Source organism: Falco punctatus (genome assembly GCF_963210335.1).
Source record: "Falco punctatus genome assembly, chromosome: 4".
NCBI classification, from domain to species: domain Eukaryota; kingdom Metazoa; phylum Chordata; class Aves; order Falconiformes; family Falconidae; genus Falco; species Falco punctatus.
The window spans coordinates 15,412,663-15,439,968 of record NC_137583.1 but is presented as its reverse complement, the minus strand read 5'-3'; the positions used below and the strand labels follow the sequence as shown (position 1 = coordinate 15,439,968).

Sequence of the window (27,306 nt, the reverse complement as noted above, 5' to 3'; positions counted from 1 at the left end):
ATGCTTTGTCATTTTGAAAACTCATGGTGTCGATGTTTACTTCTAACCCATCATAGTTTTCTGAGTTCCATCGAGCAAGACATCAAAGATAGAGCCTACGCCATATTTTTCTTGCTCAGTTACACTGAAATGTAGATTCTCTTCAGACAAGCTGTAAGTAGTGATTCCTAAATATTGACTCTTTAAAAATATCTGTATTCCATAGCTGAGGTAAGAAGAGAAATATATTGCCCTCTTTTTCTTCCCCATTGTGTTCTGACCTCAGCTAAGAAAGATCCTTCCCAATCCTATCCATGCTGAGGCTCAGAGGAGCACACCATGACATCAGGCCAGCACTGGCTACCCATTTCATCTCCGCTGTCAGCTCTGTGACAACAGCTTAGTGCAGGTGGCCAAGCATGCACATGAGAACCACAGGCTGTCTTAGTGATTAAACTGGCAGGAGGCAATAACTCCAAGTCCTCCTGCAACCTCTTATTTTGTCATGCCCTGCAGAGAGATTGTAGCCATATTTCCATTTCTAGCACAGCACCTTGTGGTGAGCTGCTTACACATTAAAGTAATGCCCAATCCCTATAGCAGAATACACCTGGGAAAAACTCTGCTCCCAGGAGTTACAAGGGAAAGGGTCTTGGGTTTTCAATATAAATGTTTTAGTAAGCTGTACAACCCCAGAGGAGGAGTTTGCTCCCCAATTCAGTCTGTTGGTACTTTTGTCTGAACTAACCAACTCTGCTTTTCACTGTCATTTGTAATTACAGTCTATTAATATTTTATATTACTTTAAAATCAGGTTTTAAAATATTTAAATTAACTGGGGCTGGTGAATTAGATAGCCAGAAATGCAAAACTGAGCTTGTCTAATCCTCTGTGCTGCTTTTTCCAGCTTTTAACTATAGCCCAAACTCTCTCATTTTCTGTAGGATAAACCAACAGGAGATAATTTTACTTGTGACATAGGAATGGTTAGATTCAGTTAGCAATGTTTTATGTTTTCTTGCAATTATTTCAGCTAACTAAAATTGGACTAACCCTTCTGAGTATTCAGGCTGCCTCAGTATGAAGTTGAATGGGTGGGCACCACAGAGGATCTGCCTGAGCCTTGTAAAATTTCACAGTTACAACTGGGATTCATCTGTAAAATGGGAACCTGTTGTGATATATCCTGTAGTCATGCTGTGTGTTGTGTCCCATGCAGCACTCCCTGTATTTCCTAAACACTACTTCAGCAATAAAAGGATTCAGTGAATTCTCAGAAGACATCCCTTCCCATACTGTGTCTAGTGACCACAACAGGGCCTACAAAGGATGTTTCCAAAGTATTTTGTATCACATATATGTTGTGGCAATTGCCAGTATGTCCCAGAAATGTGCTGCATCCTATAGTGACTACTTGTAGGAATAATCTCACAGACTGCATGCTCAAACTTAAGTTTGATAGACATAAAGGAAACTTCAAGAGCTGAATGTTAGTACTTATTAATGTTATATTTCATTTTACCACAGGCTTTGGTAGTGTCCATGGAAGATTTTGGATGTACTGAAATGATTCTGCAGGCTGTTCATCATAGAATCATGGAAACCAAAACAACAGTTGAAGTCTCTGAGAATTTTAGGAAGAGTAAATAAACCTGCTGAAAGTGTAAGACAACTGTTTTTTCAACAAGTGTGGAAAGAAGACAGCTTAGAGGCCTTGGGTGTAAAAGGTGAGGGAAGCGATAATGCTTATCAAGAGGGGTTTTAGGAAGTTTTTCTTTTCTTAAGAAGCTCAAACAAGCTATTGCCTTAAAAAAATAGCTACTAGTCTAAATTTCAAACCAGATACTGTCAGTTTTATTCAACAAAGCTGTCCGTTCATCTACCAGCTTGTGCAGTGAGTGGATCTTTCAGGAGAGGAGGAGAAGAAAACAATCATGGAGGAAGGTACATTCCTGTAAGCTCCATTACCATTTATAGAGTTACCTCATATTCTTTTTAATAATGAAGTGCAAGGTAATATTACAGAAGCATTTCTGGTATGAAACTCAAAGATACTGAACACTAAAATGCAACCGATACCTTTCAATTATTTTTGTAGAGCTTAAGCCGGTGTGAGGCCTGTGCATTGTCTCACACACTTGCAGCTCCCAGGAAAAGAGGAAGTTTGGGGCAAACACATATTTAGGAACTTTTCCTTAAATCCAGTTCTTTCACTAGATCGTTACCTGATGTATTGTCCATAGGCTGAAGCAAGCTACAGTTTCCCCTAGCATCTCACTTAAGCCCTAGAAATAGGGTTTATTTCACACACAGTGACTAGATGGGAACAGGGAACAGTATGATTGATTTTCACTGTGACAAAAGCCACCTGGTTCTCCCGGAGAGAGGACAGGGAAGAGGAACCAGACTCCCTCTTAGCTGAGCTCTTCATCTGTTTCTGCTTTACTAAAGATTATCTAAGGTCATTTTTCCCCATTTTGACTCTGCAAGTCATGCTTCACATTCAAAGGAGATTTGTCTCAGGATTGTAATCATGGCATAAATAGAACTATGCAGGGTCTCCCTGAATCTGCATTCACTGAAAAATCCCATACCCAGCATGTCTATGAGGAACCATTCAACCAGCTGACTAAGTGCATAAAGCATTTGAAAACACTAGCCTTATCTCCTCAAGAGTCGACAGCAAAATGTATGGCCATGTTGATTTTTCTGGCAGCTCTAGAAATAGTGCCTGCTGAGCAAATAAGGTCAGAGTGGGTGGGTGAAAATAGATTGTTCTCAAAATTTGGCACATAAAACTTTAAAAATGCTTTATGAACAGAAATCTTTCTCTCAGGTCTTGATACTGCAAAAGCTCACGTGGGTAGACCTCTCAAGCTCATAAATTCAAATATCTGTTTATACTTTTGCAGGGTGGGGGTTTCGGCTAAATAAAAGAAGGTGGAACATTAGCCATAGGAAGTTTCATATTCAAAGGAAGATATCTGTGCCTTTCTGTTTATTAGTTTTCTTGTGAGCAAAATACTAACTAATATTTTTCATTTGCCCACACTTTCAAAACTTAAGAAGCAGTTCCTCTAAGGCACTTGTTTTGATTTTTCTACTTAGGTATTCTAGGAACTTGCTTAAATCATTTGACGTTTGTGTTAATAACATAAAATCTTAGTGATCTGAAATCTTTATATAATTAAGCAAAATAATACTGCTCCCTACATGGAACTAAAGTAGTTCAGGGAAATTCTCAGTGGAAATAGGGATGACTCATTCCTCAAGCAACACCAACAATTAAGTATACATAAGCTATCAGTTCCCAATTGGAAAAAATGGGGACATTTATATAATAAAGGGCTTTCTTAATCTGTGTGGAAAGATGATAAGGTATTTGTACTAGCTGAGACTGTATTCAGGAATATGTTTACCAGTACTCAAGTTTATTCTCAAGAGCAGCATCCAGTGAATAAGACCATACTGGCGGTAATTTTAAGCCTCACAGATTTATAAAATCATTATGTTGTCAGTCCTTTCTGATGCCAAAGTCTGCATGCTGTGCATTTAAATTCTAGGATGAAGGACTGAAAAAAAAATATCTACATTTAGGTATTTAGAACCAAATAAGAGTTGTGATTTGGGCAAAATCCAAAGAAAGAAAATCTTCTAAAGAAAAAGAAGCCTTAGGTGCTATAAAATCTGTATCTTCCTGGTAGAGGTATATAATTTTGAAACTCTGTATGCTATTCAGCCTCTTCCTTTGGCATCAGCATGCCCACTTCATTTGTCGTGGCTTGAATCTAAGGTCTAATCACAAATATGTCATTGCATGCCTTGTGCTGGGTGATGGCCATTGTAAGCAGCAACACAAACCCTTGGATGCATTTAGATCACCTCTGCCATTTGAGTCTTTGCCTATCTTGCTGACAAAGAGAATCCTGTGTGGAGGAACTCAACAATTCCTAACTTAAAATGCCACCAGGGTTCTGTTCCAAATTAATCCTGTATTGGCACCTGTCTCTGCTCCAGACCAAAGCTAATCAGCCAGTTTGCAAACTGAAGACTATGTGGGTCCTTTGTATCCACGAACAGGTGGCAGTGGGCACAAACAGGCTAGCAGCGCTGCTTGGTGCCCCAGAGGCCTGTTTTTCCCCCAGCACAATTTGGAATCCCACGTTATTTCTCTCTTGTGGTATTATACCATTTTCCACTGAAACCTCATATTCTTCTCAACAGGTGGGGACCAAGGCTGAAGGAGAGGCAACTAGGGTCACAGAGAACGCCATGAGGGCTGGAACAGTCCTTTGGCTCCTGCCTACCAGAGCTCCCCTCTGCACAGTGGGGCAGCAGCATTGCCCCACTGCATGGTGGTGTGAGGGGAAACACTGCACTGTGAGACTTTGAGATACTACAGGGATGGGACTGCACAATGACCAGAGCCAGGCACCTTTTTGTAACCTCTCTACCGCAAGTGCTTACATCTAAGAGCTGCTCAGCTGGTAACAACAGCTTTACTGAACCTACAGTTTTATGAACACCAGCACATCATCTGTTCTTTCATCCTTTGGTTTTTTTAGAGGTAGCTTGTCAGGAAGCACAGTGTCTATTAAACATGCAGCTCGACAGATATGGCTCTCTTGATAGCTAACTTCATTACATGTGTGTGTCTCTGCTTACACAATACAGCCAGTTACACTGCTTCTTTCCTAAGGAGTGAGTTGCTTTTTAAACTGATAGAAGATTTGATCCACTGTGTTTATAGCACATATTGGATGAACCCTAATTTGCAGGAAGTCTTTACAAGTGCAAAACCTTGCTAAAACACATATTATTGAATGGATATCTTGCTGTGCTTGGATCAATGAAGCTTATACTGTGGCTTAGGCCTAATCTTACGACAATTCAGCAATTGAATCCCCTTATGTTAGGCTACTGGCAATGTTGCAGGATGCATTTTGTATCTACTGATTAACTGTGTTCAGTTTGTGCATAAAATGAAAAAGAAATCAATGAAAACACTTAGAAAAATTAAAATAGAGAGAAAGAGATTGGACATATCAAAAAGCAAAAAGAAGAAACAGCCTTGTAGATTCTGTAGTGACATGGCAGATTTCCTGGAATTAATATTTTTTTCCTGGTATCCTGGAATGATTCTTAAGTAATCACACTGAAAATTTAATTTTTAAACATTTAGGGCTTTAATTCTTAAAACAGCAGCAGCTCTGGACATGTGGTGGCTTTACATAGGACCACTGCAAAAAGTCCACTGGAAAGCCTCTGGCCAGCAGACAGGACTGTGACGCTTGACAACGTGGATGTTTCATGTTTCTGAAACATGCAATGTTTCAGACAGGTTACCTAGGATCATGCAATTGTGGAGATAGGTACAGGGATGGAGATGTCTAATTCCTACAGCTTTCATACACAGCAGTAGTAATTGAGAGGAAAGCAGCATCCTTACGCTACTGCTAAGGGGAAAAACCTTCAGTCACATCTCATGCCTTATTAGATACTGGGAACTACACAGAGGCAATCCGAGTGTAATCCACAGAAAAATAGGCAATGGTAGTTCACACTGCTCAGGGAACTACTTGTTATGAATGTGGACTCTCCCTATTTAAGTATTTTGGAAGTGATTTTCACTGGTGGATTCATCTACAAATGGAAAAAAAAAGTAGGCGTAGTAGCCTAGATTTTGATCTTGCAAAGCATTCCCAAGGTCTGTCACTTGGTTCTTGCTAAGTGGCTTCATGCAGCTAGGGATATATCTTAGCATGTGTATTTAATGCTTTTGAAAGGTTCTTAGCTGACAGTCTCAAAGGATGATTCCTGGGCATATTCTGCCTTCAGATATGTGCAAGCTACTCCTCTTGATATCAGGTTGAACTACCTTTGCTTATGAGAGATGTAGGCATCTTGCATTTTACCCCTGTCTCTCCTCTGTTACTTTGACATACTGGCAACCCTGAACCTTTCCCTTTTTAATTATTATTTTTAATTCTTACATGATTCTTACATGCTTGATCAAAGTGTGCCTACTGGAAGTTAGTGCTGGAACTGCAGCTGCATGAATGCAGCTTGCTTCCTTGTTTAAATCTTTTTCTTTAGACTAGCCTCAGCATCCCTTGATGATTTCTAGAATTCTCCCCCAAATGCTTCTGCTGAGTACATTATTCTGTATTTGTCTATGTTCTTACACCTTGATCTGATGTGGAATTATCTCACATTGGATTTGTATTCTGGTGTCTGGTTTTGTACTTGGATCTTCCACTGCTTTCCAAATGTGTCTGACTTGCTAAATTGCTGTTTGGAGACTATTGCTTCCCCTCCCAAAGATCTGGATTTTCTTTTGTTTCTTTGATCTTTGGCCATCTCTTTTTGTCCACAGCTCTAGCCTTCCAGTTCCCTCTGTTATATTCTGACACATGGCATCTTTATTCAGCACCATTCAGCTTGAGCTTGGGCAAAAAAAGAGCAGGTACCTAGAGTAGCAGTCATTGGTGTCAGAATTGCCAGGGCTTGGCTGTGGGTTGTCACTCTATTTTGCTTAGCCCAGAGCCCTACTGACAGCTCCTTCTGATGCCACAGGAGAGGACAGGGCAGGACAAGTGTGGGGAGAGGCAGCAGTAACATCCTCTTCGTTCCTCCCACAAAAGCAGAAGGTTCTGCCTTACTATGCACAAATCTCTCCTTGCTCGTCAGTCCCAGCTGTTTCCTTCAGAAAAGCAAAAATCAAATTTTCCTGCACTTCTGAGAAACCAGGAGCTTTTTTCTGATGCCATCAGACTGAAGCACTGTCTGCTTTATACTTTTCTTAATATTCCCCCACTCTGCCCCCGCCCCCTTCCATTCCCATTGCTTAGGCTTTGTCATGGTTTGAATCATCTGCTCTCTGACAGTAATCAGATTAAAATATTAGGTTTCTACTTTTGAGATTTCCTTTCCTGACACTCACAGAAAAGAACTGCAAGATGAGGTGGTTCCTCAAAAATTGCTATCAGAAAGTTCTATATTTACCCAAACTAAGTTGAAATTAACGTTGTCTGTACTCTAAGCATAACTTCCACAGGTTATTTTACTGTTACCCTTAAAAGACAATGCCAACAAGCTCTTCTTATGCTGTGCTGATTTTCTAAATTCTTTTCTATTTAATTTAAGATTTTAGCCTAACCATAGCCTTCTCACTCTTCAATCTATTGCTCTCTGCCAGGAAATCTGCAAGTGTTACATTTGTAACCTAACACCACACAAATCAGAAAGGATCTTTTGGTTTCCAGAGTTATGCCCAATGGTTAATAACTGCAGTTTGTAGTACCAGGTACTTTTCCCTCTGATGTTACTGTGAACATGCAAGCAAATTCTGCTTTTCTGACTAGTGGAAAAAATCAGATAACCCCAAGTGGAAATCACAGTAAATCTGCAAAGATGCTAATGTGCTAAGAAGCTGGCCAGGCCTTAGATGATATGAAAAAAAGGCTTCTATTTCCTAAGAAATAAAGATGCAGGTGAAGAAGATGAATAAAATCCTGTGGATAAAATGAAAAGTAAAGAGCTTTCTCTTGTTTCCAATAAAGTGCTGCTAGAGGGTCTCCCAAGATATTTCTGTTAGATCATATATTTTAGATTTCTGGAGTTTAGTTGTTTCAGCATAATAATGAAATAACAGAAACTGATGTCACAGCATATTGTTTTGCCTTGGTATCCACTGTCTAAAGTCCTTAATTTTGACCAAGGTACTACATCTCATTATTTGTAGTACAGTTTTGGTTCACTTCTTATCACAGAGCTAATGGATTCATTCAGACTTGCAAGCCTGAGTGAGCTGGAGAGGTGAAGGCTGGCAGCCACCCCTGGCAGAGATCTATGACACGGGTACAACTCAACAGCTCTCCTATAGTTTGATTTTGAATATCATAAAAGCCCATTCTCTGATAACAGATTAGTGCATCATATACTTAGTGTAATAGTGTACAAACTCTGATTAATAATTACTTCTTTATCTGTAAATGTAGCTACATACACACAAATCTGTTTATAAATTAAACAATACTGACATGAACATGATTATGTAAGTGTATATGTCTTTCCTTTAGTGCATAAAGAGTAATTTTTATTGTGTTTAACTGCAACAGCCACATTTTTATTAATTGGTTATAAATTCCCTTAGCACAGGACTTCTCAATTATTAATAATTGTTTTTATCCTCGAAGAAACAAGCCCATTAAGCTCCAGAGTGTTGTCTTATTACCAATGTACATCTGCACATAGGTTTAAGCTGGGGAATGGCTCAGCAGCGCTGAGATGACAGGCACAGTCAGCCTGGGCATCTCCTCCATGGTAATATTTATAAACAAAAAGCCAACAATCAAAAGGTGAAAGGGTAACACAAGGTTTCCTTCAGGGTTGCATCCAAACCCCAAACCACATCAATGGTGGGATCTTCCTCTTCCATTTCCCAAGCAACCTTTTTACAGGTCTTGATTCATGCATGAACATTTTATGTTGGTGAGTTGTGTTAAGTGATAGCTGGGCTGCAGTGCTTCTTCCTATTCTGTTGGGGAGTGCCCTGGTGCAAAAGGGAGAGTGTATTTGCCCCTCTTTGTGGACATCCGACTTGTTGGGTGCAGACTGGGAAATACTATTGCTCAGGCATCCTAATGCTTGTGAAGTCTACAGATTTCTGACTGCCCTGCAGTGTGCCTAATTATTTGCAGCACAGGTACATACAAGGTGGCATGGGGGTGCAGCAGATTTCCTCCTATTTCTCTGTGCAATAGGTAGTAAGTGCTGAAGTGATGTTAAAGTTCTGGCCTTTTCACCCTGTCCAGGCAGTCTTCTGCCACTGAGCATGGAAACTACAATCAGCTGCTGTCCTGCTGCATACCACGCACACTTTTATTTATAATGGTCCCCACCATGTTCATCCACCAGCTGTTGACATCAGTTGACATCAGTTCCTTCTCATTTCTCATCGCTGTACTCTGAGTTTAGCAAAATCTTATTTTTTAATCTCAAAGATGATGGTTTTCAGAAAGGGTTTCATAAGCAAGAAACACTCCTGAATTTTCAGAATTAAGTGATTTCATGTAATTCTCACCTTTCAACTATTGCTTTCAACTTTGCCTTTCATTCTTTTGAGTTGCACCTTGTCATGTGCCAGTTCAGAAAACATTAAGTAACCTTTTCCTAATGTTACAAATATCAGTAGAGTTGCCTGCCTGAGTAATGGAAGTGTTTAATTTAAAGGGGTGGGGAGGGGGTGGGGGGCAGGCAGGAGGGGCAGCGTTATCCCCTGAATAATACAAAGGAAAGGAATTATGTCTAGAGGCAAGGTCCCTGGACTGGGACTCAGGGAGCATCCTCCCATCTCCACTGTGGGGATTTTTTTCTACTCTGTTTTCTCTTTTAAGCTTTCTATATCTCATCTACTTAGGCTTTAAGTTCTTTAGGGCAGGGGCTTTACTATGTATCAGCGCAGTACCTGAAAGCTATGGGGCCCTGAATTTTAATTGGAATATCTGGGTGCTACTATAATTGCAAAGAAAAAAACCCAACAAACCAACCAACCAATCAACAGAAATAGTAATACTGACTAGTAGGAACTAGTTCTCCTGGATTTTGCTTCTAGCTCTAGTCAGTGGCTTAGTGTAGGAAACAGGCAAGCCACACAGCCTCTCTGATCCAGACTCACTCCTAAAGGCACTCTGTTCATCATCTCAGCCTTTTACCACTGTCTGAAGTCGGTTCTTTCTTGATGTTTACGCACTGGTACAGTGTATGCTGAAATTCTCATCTACCTCCTAGGGGTGTTATTAGGTTTAAGACATTAATATTTATAAGTACTTTTATATGCTTGGATGAAAGTAGCTATAGATATACAGTAATGCTTTGCATTAATGTCAAGGCTTAACATTAATAAAGCACTATGGAGAGGGAAAGGGGGCCTTGCATATAAGATACAGCCTCCCTGGGGGCACCATGAGCCAAAGGGGCATCCCAGTCCAGGGACCTTGTGCTGGGTAAAGCCTGTTTTCCTGGAGCTGAATGAGACAGGAACATGCCGGTGAGCAAGGCTGACCATGGTGGGGAACGTGCTTGCCACTCAGAGCTAGAAGTACCACATGTAACTGTCCTTCCAAACTGCAGAGCTGTAATCATACAGCTACCACACTTCTGCAGCAAGAAGTCTAAAGAGATTTAATTACTCTAGTATTAGAATTGGGTAATTGTAGCTAGTCAAAGTGTTTTGGCACTGAAGTAATAATTAACCATGTAGTAGTGCGCTGGTTCTCCTGACAGCCCTACAGTCAGTCTTTGCAAAGCTTACTTCCTCCTTCTTTATTAATATGCATTTGCAACAAAATCTATGCCACTGACCTTATGTTTTAATGACCATCTGGGTATAGGAAAAGATGCAAGTCAGAACCCCAGAGGTTAAACGTATCTAACTGCACAGCAAAAACCACACTATTCAGTCTGGGAACTAATTTCAGTTCACTTTGAACAAGAAAAATCTTCATTACATGAGATGATTTTTAAATGCAAGATTATCTATTTAGAAAACTCATTTAAAAGATTTTGTTATTTCTGAGTTCCTAGTCTATTCATTTCATAAAAACATCAGGTGACAACCGTATAATACAGAAACTACATATACGATAACAATTTATTTGTATTTCACATTTCAAAATTTCTCCTTGAGAGCACTATATAATTAAAAGGCCCTGTGAAGAAATTCCCAGTGTAAACCAAGAGTCCAGTTCCTTGAGGTCTGAAAGATGCAGCAATAATATTGGGTAGATGTGGACTTAGGATTTTGAGCAATGTGCTTTGAGAGAATAAAAAGAAAGGGTGAAAGAGAAGGCAGAGTTAACAAAGCTGCTTGTCTGTTTGGGGCAAATCCTGCAGACACAATATATTTGTAAGATGCTTTGTGGTTACGCTGAGGTGGACCCATAGGTCAGTTCAATTAGTTTAAATACCTGGGATCATCAAAGCTTTGTGAGGCAAGTAACTTGCATGTGTTGGCTGTGTGCTTACACAAAGTGTTTGGAAAGCACTGAAAAATCAAGTTGGGCACTTTTCTACCAATGGGATCTATCCACTCAACCGTGTTATCCGTGTTTTATAAGAGAGACTGCTCTGAAGAAGGTGACATTCAGAAAAATCAGAATTTGAGCAGATCTTAGGGGTTCATGTCACGCAAAGTATTAAATTTTCATTTATTTCATTTCATGTGAGTCTGGATAGGAAGAAAGCCTCCATTAAAGAAAAAAAAAAAAAAAGAAAAAGAAAAAGAGGTTTTACAGCAGTTATTAGGTCTCCTGAATCACTTAGAATCCCTTCAACAACAGAACTGGCCAATCCCAATCTCTTTTGTTTTATTTTGGGTCTCTAGAAGCTTGTAATGAAAACCGGGGAACTGCTCTTATTTCAGCAAGCAATGCAAAACCACACTGAAACCCTCAGCCAGGGAAAGATTAAGTCCTGCGTCCAGGGGTACGAACTCTTTTACTAGAGAGTAACCTGAGGCTGCTGATAACAGTAGTAATTTGTTCTCCTTTAGCAGGTCTGCCAATTAAAGATGGCATTCACGCTGTTATTGCCGTTGTCAGAGATATAATATTAAAGTTTGTTTTGTACATGTAGCTGTTCAGAGAGTTGTTCAGAGACTCAAAGTATTCTGAACCTTGACAATGAAATAAAAGCTACAGAGTTAGAACATTCTTGAAATAACTATGTAATGTAAATATGTTTAGAGAGAATTTGCACAAGTTATGTCCCAGTGTTGCACATTACATTTCTGCTTGCAAAAAAATATTCATTTGGAAGAAGAACAGAAAATATCACTACATTCAGTGCATTGTTCTACTGAGGAAAAATAACTTATTTAATTAAAGTGAATTGACTAATTTGAAGATGTCTGGAAGCTATTTCTGGACGATATTAAGGTGAAGGGTAAAATGTATGGTTTATAGGAAACATGGCAAATAATATCTTCTCTGACAATTGGCTAGAAGTATTTGATATGAAACATCTGTCTCTTAATGAAATTGTTCCCCAAAATAATGATTATAAGGTGCTTCAGGAAATATTTAAGTCTAATTTAGCTTTATTAATAGTATTCTAGGTTAATGAAATGCATTCCCTATGCAGCTCCATATTGCCTGCTGTGTTTTTTCTTACTATATATCTCATGGCATAAGAATATTAAAAAAAACAAACCACAAAAAACCAACATGCTACAGGGAAATAATGCATTTACAAGCTGGTGGAACAGTGTTAGCATAGAACAATCTGGCTACCTGCTCCAGCACTCCTCTCTGATGTATGTTACATTAGCAGCAGAAAACAAGTACAATTATTTGTGAAGCATTATCTGTATTCTTATGGAGAAAAAAAAAAAAAAAAGGGAAATATCCCAATTAAGGAGCAGAAACACTGAAGTGCCATTTACCACCATAACTCCTTCCTAATGGAGATTTTTTTGCTTGAAATACTGCATACTGCATTATGTCTCAGCACTTTTTAAAGAACACCACCAAAGGTATCTGTAATGCAAAGGAACAGCCATTGATATGGTAATCAAATGTAAATGTCATAGTAGGTTACCTGAGATTATGTATTTTACAACACAATTACATCCCCATTAAATTAATACAGGAATCTTACATTAGCAAGTCACACTCGGTAGCAAATACCAACTAACTGGTTGTCTGTTACAGTGCAGAAAAATGCAAATTTTGACTGATGTTGAAATGCACTACTTTGTTTTAATAGAAAAACAATAAAATTCTGCCTGATCTATTTTATCTTTCCCTTATCTAATTTCTGGGTTTACAACCTGGGTACCTACTATACCAATCTATATTCCAATATGTGATAGGAAAAAACCCCAACCAATCAAACCTAATCACTGGGAGAAAGTATAAGTTTTCATGTCAAAAGGGGAATTGTTCGAATGATTTATGTTTCTAATACTATGCCCTCTTTATCTGCAGCACACACCTCTAAGTTCCAGACTGAAAGAGTTTCCTGACAGGATTTTGTGTTGAGAATTTTTAAGTGGAACAACTTATTGTCCTGTTTACAGTCTTGAGTCTACCTCTCAGCATGCCACAAGGTTTCCTACATGAATGATTTTTTACTTCCAGTTGACAGTACAGAGCTATGGGCATGTGGCAATGAACTTACCAACTGTAGTGGGTTACTTGATACAAAGGACTGGAATCCCTTTTTACTTTTTCTTCCTGCAGCAATCAAAATTCCTACATTCAGCTTCCTGACTTGACAAGAAAGATGGAGAAAATCCCATATCCTCACAAGAACTCCAGGAGGAATTAGCATTCTAAAGGTTTCCACCCAGAAGCTGTGTCCTTTTTCCAGAACTCTCCAGGACAAACTGGTCATTTGTTTAAATTCATTATGTCTAACTGGGCTCTTTAATACACTGGGACACATTCTCGCTGCCTAACCTTAAGTGCTATTATAAGATGCGCTGGATGCTTTCACCTTTCTCCAGTGACTGAAAAAGATTGCTGAAAGTCATGGAGGCCAATACAAAATAAAAAAAAAATGTGATGGGAAGTTGGGGCCATTTCCTTGGCTGTGGTAGCTCGGAACAACTTTCACAAAGTCAATACCACTACAATTAGTTAAAAGTAACATTCTGAGCAAAATATTTCGTTCCATATTTTCATCAGCCTTCCCAAGCAATAGAATCTTTGTCTCCTACAACATAGCCTTCATGGTGGCATACAACAGAATTAACTATAGCTATGAAAACAGCACAGATTGATCACTGAAGTAAAAAGCCTTGCTGCTTACAGAGACAGACTTGCATTAAGTATGCACAAATCATAGGCTGAGTCAGAAGAGCCTTTCCTATGCCTATTGTCAAAGGCAAAGAAACAGTATTTGTGTAGGTTCAGTTCTCATCATAGATATTAATGAATCCAAGTTCTTTTTGGATTCCTTTCTACAGCCACAAACCTTAGGTCAGTCCTTAATCTCATGATTTGACCTCAAACTTAGAAAAAAAGAGTTGGTCATGTAGCATTTGCAGCTGGTTGCAACATAATTTGTAGTAGAACTTTCATTTCTGCTTAATTTATTGATGGTGCTCACTTATATCTTCTGTACCACGATGGATTGCACCTCAGTAAAAAGGGCCAAACTGAAATGGTATTTGGATGAATTATAAAGATTTAGACCCTGACCTGTGCATATTCCTAAGACTCAATGGCTTCATCATTCAGCCATTGCTAAATTAAACATGAAGAGCGTAGGAAGTTGTGCGTAGCATATGCAAATGTGTTTTATATAGAACATGCTAACTTTGGCTATTTTTTGGTATTGTTTGCATACCCCAAGAAAGTAAGATGAATTCATACATATTCTCTGTGGGTGCAGGAATTGCATGCTCATCTAATAAAGGAAACTATATACATTAAAATTCAGTTTTCTTGGAATTTAACCAAATTTATCTCTGTGAAAAATTTAGTATTTTCATATATATATATATAATTTTTTCTTCCAAGTACAAAAAATAATCAATCCTCATCACAAGTCCATCTTACGAGAGCCATTATATGAGTTAAATAGTAGCAAAATGCATAAATCGCATGAAAAATTCTGTGGTGATGTACTTGTATGATGAAGACTGAATGTTTGTAAAGCCAAAGCTGAATATGTTTATGAAACAGAGAAAGTTTAAATGTCTGTTCTGGAGCTGAAAAGAATTGGAAAAAATCTCTTGTATGCTGAGAAAGAGGTGAAACAAAGAAAATCTGAAAGTTGCCTCATACAGTAACATTACATTTTAAGAGCATCTTCAGAAAGAACCAAGTCAAAACAAGGATTATCAATACAAAGGAATCATCAGCAAAGATAGAATTTTATGGGCCACCTTCCATGCTTAGACAAAGAGAAATAAACTCGTAAGTAGGAGGCTGAGAGATGATTATGACATTAAATGGAATAATTATGCTTTTACTTCCGCATGTAATCAAATGGAGAAACAAGCAAGTCAAACTCGACAGCCTTGCTTCTTTTTCCCTTTGTCTGTCACTCTGATGAGGAAATTAAAAATTTACATGTGATGAAAAATAATAATTCACAAGTTATTCCTCCATTCAGTGTCAGAACTGCTAAATTGTGTTTATGTAGGTAATGTGAACATCCGGAGCAAGGATCATGAGCAGGGTCTGGATTTGTGAACACACACAAATGGCTTCCACTTAAAGAAATGTGAACATACAAAAAATGACTGCAAAAAGGATAAAATATATGTGCAAATGGTCATTCATGAAAAGCAACATTACGTGATGACCACAGAATTGTTACCGTGGCAGTGAACATTGCAGCTCTCATCTTCCTTCACATACTGCTTTTAACCCAATCTTAATTTCAAGTTTCATTGTCCATAAAGCCCTGACCAAGTGTTTCAAGGTGACACTGGAAAGCTTTGTGTATCTTTTCCACCTCTTTTTGGTGTATGTGTGTTAAATCATTTTTAACTTTTGCTAACAAAGAGCTTGTATTTTTTCTATTTCTGTATGAAAACCTAGCTCTCTATTTCATACAAGCACGTACACTTTTACTCATTGTATTTGACCTAAACCTTTCTATTTGTATTTAACACTTTATATACATATATAACCATTTACTATATCAAGATACTGTAAGTTAATATAAGAAGCATTTACATTATAATGAAGATGCAGCTATTTCAACCTGATTGACCTTGTTCCAGCTTGTCTTTCAATTCCTTAATTAAGAAGGTGCAATTTTGTTTCTATAAAGCACCTAAGGAAGATGAAATTCTGAGCCAGAAATAAACTAAACCTCTTCTGGAATTTATAAAGAAATCTCTTATCATATTCCAATGTGAAAGGTCATTGATTTACTGCCTCTGACTAATTATAATTCATTTGGAAAACAGACTGTTTCTTACCTTCATTAATATTTTCCATTAGTATAGGGATAGAGGTCTGTGACTTGGACAAAACAAGAAAGGTCATAAATATAGAGCATCATTCTTTTTCTCTTTTGAGAATCTACTGAAGTCCTGAGAGACAAGGTGCTTAAGAATGTGCTTAAATGTCCCCTATTGGTAAAGCACATCAGCACATTCTTCTGTTTTCTTGGAGATTTAGGTCTCTTTTTAGTGTGCTGAGGAATCTTTCTAAATTCTGAGATAGAGCACAATTTGTACTGTAGGAAGACAGGGAAATATAAACACAAATTCCAACTTTCTCATAAAAAGGAATCTTAGCATTATTTGTTGACTCCATTTTGCAGGAATGAAAACAGACCAGTTATACATAATTGCAAAATCCCTCTTTGATAGTGGTGCTTTGCAGGGAGGATGGCTCATTGATATTTCCTTTTCAGAGTCTGATAACTATGAAAAGTCCACCTTTGCCTGATGGATTGTCCTCCAGTCACTCCATTCGTATGAGAAACTCTGTCTATAAAGAAGATGGTAACTTATGCAAAGAAGCTGCCAGGCTTCCCATTAAAATGGTAACGAGATCAGCATTTCAAGGAGCAAAGGATATGCTACAGCTGGTTTATCTAATCCAGCCAAGCCCAGCAGTGTTCAATAGGTGATGCCAGAAAGGTGTTACAGATGTTGTGACAAGTTTAATTGTTAAGGTTCTATTACTTTCTACACAATTTAATAAGCAGTTTACAAAAAGTAATGCAAGGCATTAATTCAAGCATTGCAGTTGCAGTTTGAAAATAAAATCGGGACTGTAAGTGATTATGTGTGTTAATAATAACATCACCAATGCAAACTAAGGACAAGCAAGTGTAATGTCACCTGGTGTATGATATTACAGATCTGAGTGAAAGCCCTTAGAAATCAATGGCAGGAAGTCTGTCCACTTACATGTCAGCTTGCTAAATACTGAACAAATGTGGTTAATTCTGGAGGGTATTTTTGTCTGTTTTCTCCTGGAAAACTGCACTGTGGCACTTTCAATTTTTCCCCAAGAGTCAATTAGGAATGAATGCAAGAGGAAGGACGTTTTGCTGAGAGAAAAGTATCTTCATCTTAAATGATTACAGATTTATTTACTCATTTCATTAGTTGACAGTGCTCTGTACAGATGTAGTTAAGAAAATATCAATCACTGTTTAAAATCCAGTTTCAAGTACTTGTCTGCAAATAGTTAACAGGCAAGATGGATGACAGAAGATGGAGGGGAAGACTGTGTGGCAGGAAGTGCCATGGTTCTGTAAAGCCTGTTTGCAACAAGAGTTTCCATGGCATGGCCCATGCCATAGGCTCTACGCAACAGTGATTTTCTGTAGAGCACAGAGGAAGTGACCTTTGCGGTGGTGCTGCACATAGCAATGATGAGAGCTTCCAAACATCATGCGTTTGTTTCTAGCAAAAGGACACCTTGTCAGCCACTGTCACTGAATGACACTGAATGACGTGTAATTCATCCTTGCCACTAGATGACAGCACAGCAACACACATCTATAAAGTAACCAGTATTTTGCTACGGGTTAAGAATTCCTGGAGAAACAGGTTTCAGGAATTTTAGGACTAGCCCCATGGCAAGAAAAGACTACAGGAAATTTCTATGTCTTTGAACTTTCTAAAGTCTTTGGGCTCCATCATTCAACAACAAATGACTGTTGAGAAGGAACTTGGATGACTTCTGTGCTGCTGAGTAGGACAAAAATCCTCACATAAAACTGAACACTCTGCATCTGGATGGTTTCCTTATATTTGCACAGATAAAGGCAGAAAATATGAGAACACGAGGGCTAACAGCTTTCAATGTCAAAACACAAACTTGACTTTTTTTCTTTTCAATTCAAATTTCAATTTCAAAATTCAAATGTCTAAGGTAGATGTTTTGTACAAGAAGAAATAATTTGCATACTTTTCAGATCACACAACTTATATTTTAGTTTAACAGGTCTTCTCTCAATGCTGATCTGGTGACTCCAGTGACACAGTAGTCTATATATGGGAAAACTACAGAAGTCTGGTACTGATGGATGTTTTTGACTGGAAAACACCATTTTGCCAGTAATTCATGCACACTTCTTGACACACTCAGCACTTCTGCTAAAATACTTAACTTTTGTCAGTTGTTCTGAAAAGAAATAAAACTGACTGACGGAAAAAATCCATGGGTTTTATTTAATAAATGCCAATTCTGGAGAGTTTACACAAACAAAGGTCTTTCTTCTCTTTTTCCCAACTCCAAATTATGCTATCCTTCCAAAGTAAGTGTCTGTAGTTTCCGACAAGGGAAAGGAGAGAGCTACCTCACAAATAGGTCCCTTCTCCAAACTGAATTAATCCAGCCCCCTCACTGTGTACGCAGTGCAGGAAGGTGGACTACAGGATCTATCAAGGACCTTTCCAAGCCCACTTTTCTTTCTTAAGTCATTGTAGTCCTTGAGCTTGAACTAATACAATATTTAGCTGTGTTAATCCACTCCCACAGGAGGAAGATATGGGAGTAAGTCAATATTCCCATGTCACAAGATAGAACTTTACACCAGACTACCACAAGAAGGGTCTCTCATGGTGGAATAATCTAGAAGTAATTAACTGTTCCTTCAAATGAAGTCTTGGACTGCTCTCCCACACTTTTGCAAACACCCTACCTTCAAGATATTCTAGGGTCACTCCCAGTCTCTTTTCTCCTCTCTACCTTTTCCCAGAAATTTCTGAAGATATTTTTTTGCCTGTCAAAAAATATGGCACATTCCTGTGAAAACTTTTGCTTTTGACAAATCACTGTTTTTCCAGGAAACACTTTGTTTCCAAGTCTTTTCCAATCAACATCTGGAGAGAAGGTTTATGGTTTTCCGTGTGGCAAAAAGAAATATGGATCTAATTTGAATGTAACAATTTAAAACCTTAATAAAAATACATTTTTATCTTTATCTGTCCTATCTTAAAGGCGTACATATCTAATACTCAATGAAAATACCATTTGCTCCTGCTTACCTCCACTTTCAGTCAATGTCCCTGATAATTAGTGCTACTGCATATGAGTGTGTGTTCACCACATACAGGTTGTGACACAACAGGACTGTAATATATTAGCATTTTGGGACCAATTCTTAAACATGTTTACAATTTTCTTCATAATCCTGCTTTCTTTCAAAGGGCAAGGGGAAATTACAGCCCACTGAGAAAAGGAGGAGAGAATAGCTGTGTGTGGGCAGAGAATAAGTATATTGCAGGATTTTGTGGCTTTTTCTTTCATCTACTTCTTTCTATTTGATAATACAGCTGGTGGATACCATACAGGGAGTACTTTATCTTTGCAAAAAATGTGTAGGAATAAAAAAAAATCAAACATGCCATTAATTGCTTATAAATATATGCTCTCAACCTTAGCAATCAGCCTTCAGGATTTCTAACCTCTAAGTTCTGTTCAATTCCTTCATTTGAATAAAATTATCAACTTATATCTTTTCTAGCATGATTAAACACATTGCTTGCAGGCAGGTTATGATTGAATAGGAAAAATCTGCATTTTTTGAAATACACAGTCTGTGTTTCTCTCTCTGTGGGTGTGTCTATGCATATACATGCACTCATAATCTTACACACATGTATGTGTGTGTGCACATGTGTGCATGCGTGTGTGTATGCATGCATGTCTGTATATAAATGGAGGTGTAGGGAGCAGGAAAAGAGTGAGAGAAAGAAAAGCTAAAGCGAAGTTAGATGGAGTCATCTAGATGTTAAGGCCAGATTTTTCAAGCTTCTGCACCAGTTGTATCCACTGTGACATTCAGAAGAATTCAGTACTGGATTTCTCAGGGAAGTTTAACACCTGAGATGCTGAGCCTTTCTCACTTTTCCAACCACATAGCTTAAGGAGCTCAGCTGGAAGTTGTTATTTCTTACCTAGAAGACTTGTGTTTTAAAAGCAAGTAGGAACTAAAAAGAAACTCTCTCAGCCTGCTGAAAGCTTTTTCTTTAGACAGTCATGCCTTGCATACAAATGGTTGCACCTGCAAACACTATAGGCATATTTGTGCAGGCCTGTTGAAAAGCTGGCCATAAAAGTAATTTTCCCCAAAGCCATGGCTATAAAAAAAATTCCTTACCAAAATGTTACATGCTTTTAAATCTGTTTTATTTTCCTTACTTAATATTTACTGTCATTCCCCCTCCTACCCACAGCGTACCAAGTAACCAATACAGCTGTGCTTGCAAAGAGACGTAAACATTCTCTCCGTTATGATCTGACACTGTAATGTGTTCTGATATTGCAATAATAAATGAGAAAATTAAGTGCCTATAATACAACATATCAGTATACGATAGGCAAAAACACAGGCCTGATGGCAGAAAGGAAAGTATCTAATGTCTGCTAAATGGTAATTGGGCTGAGGTGAGCACTGTTGCTGATCGTATGCCTGCCTGTGGCAACTGAGTCTGAACTTCATTTTTCCTTCACTTGGATGCTTTAACACTGACAGAACAACACTGGAATTTCGGCCAACTGACTGGTAAAAGAGGGGGAAATTAACCCTTGTCTGACTACATATCATCCAGCTGATCTTTTCCTCAGTCTTTAGCTTTCCTCTGCCTGTGGCCAGTTAAGTAGGAGACTCCTTGTCCTTCTAGAGCAGGACATTTTATATGAGGTTGCTGTTCATCTTGCAATTACAGTTGTCAATCAGCTTCAGGAGCTACACTGTCAGTTATGGTCCCATAGGGCCAAAATGCAGAAAAATTCCATGTTAACATTTTCACTTGCACTTCTATCATAAGAATCAGAAGTTTATCATGCTAATAAAGTTATGGTAAGAAGAATGTTATCAAGGCATGACAAATTCTAATGTCATGGAACCCACACTGTTAGGCAGTATAGAGTTTCTCTTAATTCATGGATTTGCATTACGTCACTGCTGAGAGACTCTACTGCACTGCCCTGTAGAGAAGCTTGCAATATAAACAGGCAAGACAGACAAAAGATAGGAAAAAGCAGAATCATCATTATAAACAGATAGACTGGGTCTCCATGAAATTAAGTGTTCGACCCAAGGATGCACAAATTGTCTGTGGTGGTGCCAATTTTCTGTATTTCGTAGTCTTTTGTAAACCTCTGTGCTACACAGTCAACAAGTTTTTTCAAGTTGCCTTTTGACCTGTCTTTCATATCGTGATCTTATGCTTCGAAATAAGACCATGGCTATGACAACAAATGTAATATAAGACAGTATACAAAGCCATTGTAATTCTTTTGGCCTAATTCTTTATAGGACAAGTTCCTCTTTGATTCCTACCCTATGCAGGAAAATAATTTTAAATGTTCCCTAAAATAAGACTAGTTCTCAGAATTTTAGTCTCAGTAAAGTTTGATCTTTGAACAAGGAGCAGATGAATTTCCACAGCTTTCTTTTATACACTCTCTACGCTACATTCCCCCCCCCCCCCCCCCTTTTTTTTTTTTTTTGTTTTTATTAATCCAGAACTACTGCGGCTTTAACTGAAGGATGAATTTTTTAAAATATAATTTGTCAGCTGAGATGCATACCTTTATGTAAGTATGGCTAATTTTAAGTTCCAACTGACATCTATGGTTGGAATTTTTCTCCCTCCATCATGGGACAACTGGACACTTATTGCACACTTGGTTTCTAGCCTTCAGTCTGAAAGCAACAGTATGACTCTCAGGCAGTTCATATCACATATAGTAAGAAATTATATGAAATTAATTTTTCTGCACTATATATGTGAAATACCATAGATAACCTGATGCTTAATTTAATCTCAGTAAACAGAACAGGTTTACCTTACTTAGTGATTATGGCTTTTTTGGATCAACAATAAAGCTAGCTTGCAACAGAAAATTTCCACTGTGAGGAAGTTTGATGGCTTTTACAATACTTCCTAAACCTCGGAAATACTGAGCAGCTTCATTTTCTGGTTCAGCTCCCTCACAATTTTGTCCACCTGGCCTGAAGCACAGTGGAGATATACCAGTTTACTCCCTGAGCATCTCTTCACACATTCTCGCTGGCTTTGCAACCTATTGGTTCACAAGTGTCACTTCTGTGATTCTGTCACCACTTTAAAGGAGTAAATGATCCTTTGTAGTAAATAAAATTTAGCCATTTTTAATGGGACTTTTACAAAGATAAAAAGAGAGATAAAGTTAAGGACTAACAGTAGCCTTAAAGATGTATTTGGCAGCAACAAAGCAAAGATTTCAGTAAAGTCATATATGCTGTAACACTGCTGATTTCAGGAAAATTGTGTCAAATAAGTCTGACCCATTCACTTTTCTCTTTATGTGAGGGCTAAGAGATGCTCAGAAAAAGACAGCCAGAAAGGACTATAACAACCATAGATAATTAGGATAAAAGGGACCATAGAGCTGATCTACAGCTGATTATGAAGTAGAAATGGCTGTAGCTGGATGAGAAAAATCCAGAATTGGGTACTTCCATGGATTACACTTAAAATTTTTTGGAATGGCATCCATAAAGTGCTAACATTCTTTGATACACCAAATGTGTATTTGGGTATGGTGGAAAATCAGTTGAAAGGACTAAGAAAAGGTGGTTACACATATGGGGCAATGCTAGCATGACAGATGGTATTTGTTTTATTTATGTCTTCACAACTGTATTGATGTTCTTTTAAGAAGCTTGTCTGGGTGGAGCCTTGCAGAGAGGTTGTGCAGACTCTTTCCTCAGGGAAGCTGTTGAATATGTTGAGACAGAAACAATTCCAGGCTTCTTGGGACAGGCAAAAGCTACAAAGAATGAAGTTGATGGTTGAAGCTCATGCAAAGACACTGCAGAGTCAGGAAGACTGCAGTCTAGCAAATGTCACAAAAGATGAAGAGACCATCCCAGGGACAAAAGGAGAATGGAATTTACTCAGTGACTTAGGAAGTCATTTTGTTCACTGGAAGGGACCAACTGTAATGAAGTTCTGTCTTCCCCAGCTGTTCTAAGTAGTATTTCATTTAAAAGTTTAATTTCTAGTATTTCTTCAAGTAAATGTGGGCTTTTCTGAACTGAAAACCATTCTGTCTGCTCTGGAGTGAAGGTCTAGGTGCATTGAACACAGTGTTGTGGCTGACTCACTGTCCTGTCACCAGTCAAAATATAGAAGGTGTTAAACCAACCTATTTTAATGCAAACGCCTATTAAATATTTTCTAACTTCCTGAGAAAACAGAAAGCACTGGAATTCCTCTAGCAATAATGAATCCTTAAATTACTATTTTGGTCTTTAAACTGTTTTTCAAGAACAACAGATTATATTTAGGAAAATATCGTCGGTAGATACTGTGCTTCAGGAAGACTCACACTTTCCTAATAGAATTTTATTTTTGCTAGATGTTTTTGGGAAACAAAGCTCCTTTGGCTCAATTGAGTTCTCTCTTTGCAGATAGTTCCATCTTCAGGTAATTCTTTGGAGCAGATCACTAAAATACTCTTTATTCTTGTCAGTTCTTCAGATAACTTAAATGCTCTAGGTGTTTTTTGGCAACTGTAAAATAGAATTCCTTTATGGTGAAAAGATTTTGGTTTTTTCAGGACATTCCCAGGAGAACTGGATCATTCAGCTGTCAGTTTCTGTTAAGTAAGCAGCATATCTTGGACCTGAGTGCAGAAGTCTCTCATTGCTACTACTGCCTATAGCATAATGCAAGCAATTTACACTTCCCATTTATGTTAATAGTGATTTATTAAAAATTCATCAGAACAACTGAAGCTGGCAGAATTCCTCATAATCACTAAATAATTAATAACTCTTCCACAAAGGTGACCTAGGCTCAGCATGCAATACCGATTTTTTTTGGCTTACCATTGGAGTTTCTTGTTCTCTACTAGAGTAAATAACTAGTCTCCTTATGCCAGTGCCAGGGAAGAACTAGGTATCTTTCAAAGCTATGTTGTTGAATAAGATGCTGCCTAATAGTAAATGTCAAGGAGAGAAAATAGTTATTTCCTAATCTCCACTTTTTTCTGACATTTTCGCCCCTCAGAAGTTTATAGATGTGTATGGCCGGCTCTCTACTTCAGATCTCTTTTCACAAAATACAGCAAGAAGAAGTGGTGGTGTTGCCACTACCTTTTATCTAGTTGATCAAGGGTTAGAGTGTGAAGGATATGAAAAATACAGCCTCAAATCTCTTCTTAGCTTGAGCAGATTTTAAGACACATATTCATCCTTCTGTTCCCCAGCAGTCTGTTTGATTTTGAGAGTTGGTTTTGACTATTGTTGTTTCCATTTGACATGACCTATCTGAAATAATATGCTTAATTAAAAAATATAAACAGTCATTGGAGAAAGAACCTAGGCCTCCTCACTTCCCAGGTGGAGAGGCAGACTGTAGTTGCACTCACTATTTCATCTCTTTCTATAAACACATGTATTGAATTTTTAATTAATACTCAATTTTCCATGCAATGTGCTACAAATTCAAGAGGTGAGTATTTTCTCTTAGAATAATCAATAATTGGGTTTTGAAGACAACATGATGGAATTGGCAGGGTCAAGTCCTCAGGAAAAGAGAAAACTCAGTATGAATCAGTCATATCTTCAATTTGTGCATTCAAACATTTAGCAAATTTGAGACAGACTGCATTGTTCAGTTATGACAAAAGGCATTTCTGATCATGATCAATTACTACATGACTGTTTATGATCATGATGAATTACTGGTGGACAAGTTTTACATTTATAGACTTCAGGTGGCAACTGAGGAGTGAATCTGAAGGTTAAACATGATGTGTCTAAAGTCACAGTTAGGTATCTAAGTCCAGTAAAGCACTTTAGAAGATCTTGCTTTTAGTGAATTGTTATCAGGTGAATAACTAGGGCTGTAAAAAGGTGTCATTCTGTGCTTTTCATACTCTTATCTATGAGTAACTTCAATAATTCCAATTGAACCAGTTGACAGAAGAGGGGCACCTTTATTTCAGTTCTATAGAATGGGAATTATAAATTATTTAAATTTTTAATATTTTATATTATGATTAGAATAATGTCTAAAACCACAATAATTTTAATGAACAATGGAGATCTGGGATCTGTTACAACTAACTATACAAAACGATACTTTCTTTTATAGTTGTGCAAGTGAAATAATTTGTGCAACTGGGATTATAAGGTATTGATCAGCACATCTAGTCCTACAGTATTTTACCTTTTTTTGTTTCATAAGTGTCCATAGTCCTTCACAGTAATTTTAAAAAGGAACAATGAAATGTATTCCTCCTTCCAAGAAGTTTGAAATACTAATTCTGTTCATTTGCCAGCATAATAATGCTGAAGGAAGTGCTGAATTTGAGCCTACCACAATGATCAGAGGTTTTTTGGTCTGTCAGACAAATCAATCTTAACAACGTATGTTCATTTATTTCCACAGCCTCTAAAAGTCTATAAGGATGCAAAACATATTTTCTTACTCTTACCAACATAATGACAATCACCAAATATATGAAATTGTAATGGTTACGCATTTGAGAGGAAACATACCTGGCTAAGGGGAATTGGAATATTAAAAGAAAAAATTGTTAGCATGGGAAATTATTGCACAAAAAAAAATCTGTTGGGCTGAGGGATGTCATAAAGAGACAAAAAGAGGCCAATGGTGACCTTTTAACATTTAAACCAGAAGACTGCCTTATTTTAACTTGTTTATTTAGGCAGAGGAAAAGAACTCTTGTTTGTTCCTCAGATAACCTGGTTTTTATATGCCTCTGTGACATTTCTATATAGAAATCACAAATAAAAAGATGATCTGTAACTATATAATGATAGAACATACATCTTAACAGTGTGCCATTCATATAATGGGAATTACTTTGAGTGACCTAAATGCTCCTTTAGTGCTCCCTTCATCAGTAGAGTGGCATATGGAGCTACATGGCACCAGGGAGACCAAACAATAATCTGTCTCATCAAAAGAGAGGGAGCTCTGTTGAAATTATTAAGTTGCTGTCCTGAGTAAGTTTTTTCCACCTTCAGTCCTTCTTTGAGACTGTGATCTTTAGCTATGTGCTTCTCAGAGGTGTCTGGTTCTCTCTAGCTGAGTACAAAGATACCTAATACTTTTGGTCACCTTGAATTCTATTCTATTAGACTGTCCTTGAAATCCCCCAGGGAAAACAAACCTAGCTCCTCATAATTGCTTTGGATCAAAGACTCTCATAAACTGGAACCACCCTGAATTCCTGCACTGCACCTTTCTAGGACTGACAGCATCCCATACATAAGGTAATCAAAGCTGACTGCAATACTGCAGATAGAACTAGATTTTATACACTACATCTTTTCATTAGTATTCTATGTCTCTGCATTTTCCACTTTCTATTGATGCATTTCAGCAAGTGTGGGGTTTTTTCCAATTCACTGGGATGATGACTTCAAGTACTTATTGACAATAGCCCTTATATATTCTTTTTCTGGTCAGTACTCTGCACAACTTTTCTATTTAATAAGTACTTCCTAGTTCCTTACACAAGACCAAATTACCTGTATTGTTGGAGACCCTGAATGTCAGTTGCTCCTAATTCAAACACAGTTTATATCCCTTGGTAAAAGCCACTGAATGCCCCTGTGGTTACCCAGCTAGGTAGCCTTCCATTATATGCCCACTGACTCATAAGACTTGCACATCCTGACACCCCTCGTTGATGAGCAAGGAGACAAAGAGGAAATCATCTCCCTTTGTCAAACAATGTCTAGGTCTCAGTGTTATTATTACTGAGCCTGCACTCTTTCTCCCTTGCTGTGACAGGCAATTTTTTCTTTAAAGAAACTAACATCTAAACAGACGAGATAAAGGATGGAGAAAGGAAGAATATATTACCCATTTTATAGATAAGTAACAAAGGTACAGGGAAAGTAAGATACACTCCTGTGGTCACACAGGAGGTCTTTCGCACAGACATGTTCCAAACAAAGCCTTCACTCTTTGGTGAGAAGTCTATGAACTGCGAGTAGCAAGGATGTTAAAGCTCTTTTGTTAAATCTCATTTTCTCTTTTAAGCAACTTACAGCAGGGCTTTTCATGGGAATCTTCTATGATGTTCTAACTAATCACCTTCAGACAAATCATTGCAGATTCAGTACCTGTATTTTCATGGGGCTGGCAGTTGACTTAGTTGTTTGTCCAGTCTTTTGTTGTTTTGTGTACAAGGAAACCCTACCTGAATTCCTCCTGGTGCTTTGTTTTGTTTTTATTAAACTTCATTGTTCCCCTATTGCTGGCCAATGTCCCCGGTTATATTAATACTGTCTCTACTATGTGTGCAGTAGGCACCTAAGCCAACTGGCTTGTGCACATAGTGAGTAGAGTTAATGGCTTCT

At 38.0% G+C, this 27,306-nt stretch overlaps 1 protein-coding gene across 1 annotated transcript in view; it reads left to right on the top strand.

Moving 5' to 3' along the window:
* Positions 1-16: 16 nt before the first annotated feature.
* FHIT (fragile histidine triad diadenosine triphosphatase) overlaps positions 17-27,306 on the top strand; it is a 661,182-nt gene continuing 633,892 nt past the window's right edge. Inside the window, exon 1 of the mRNA XM_080382945.1 lies at positions 17-27,306. This exon is cut by the window's right edge and continues 18,777 nt beyond it. The gene's annotated coding sequence lies outside the window, so the exon portion shown is untranslated.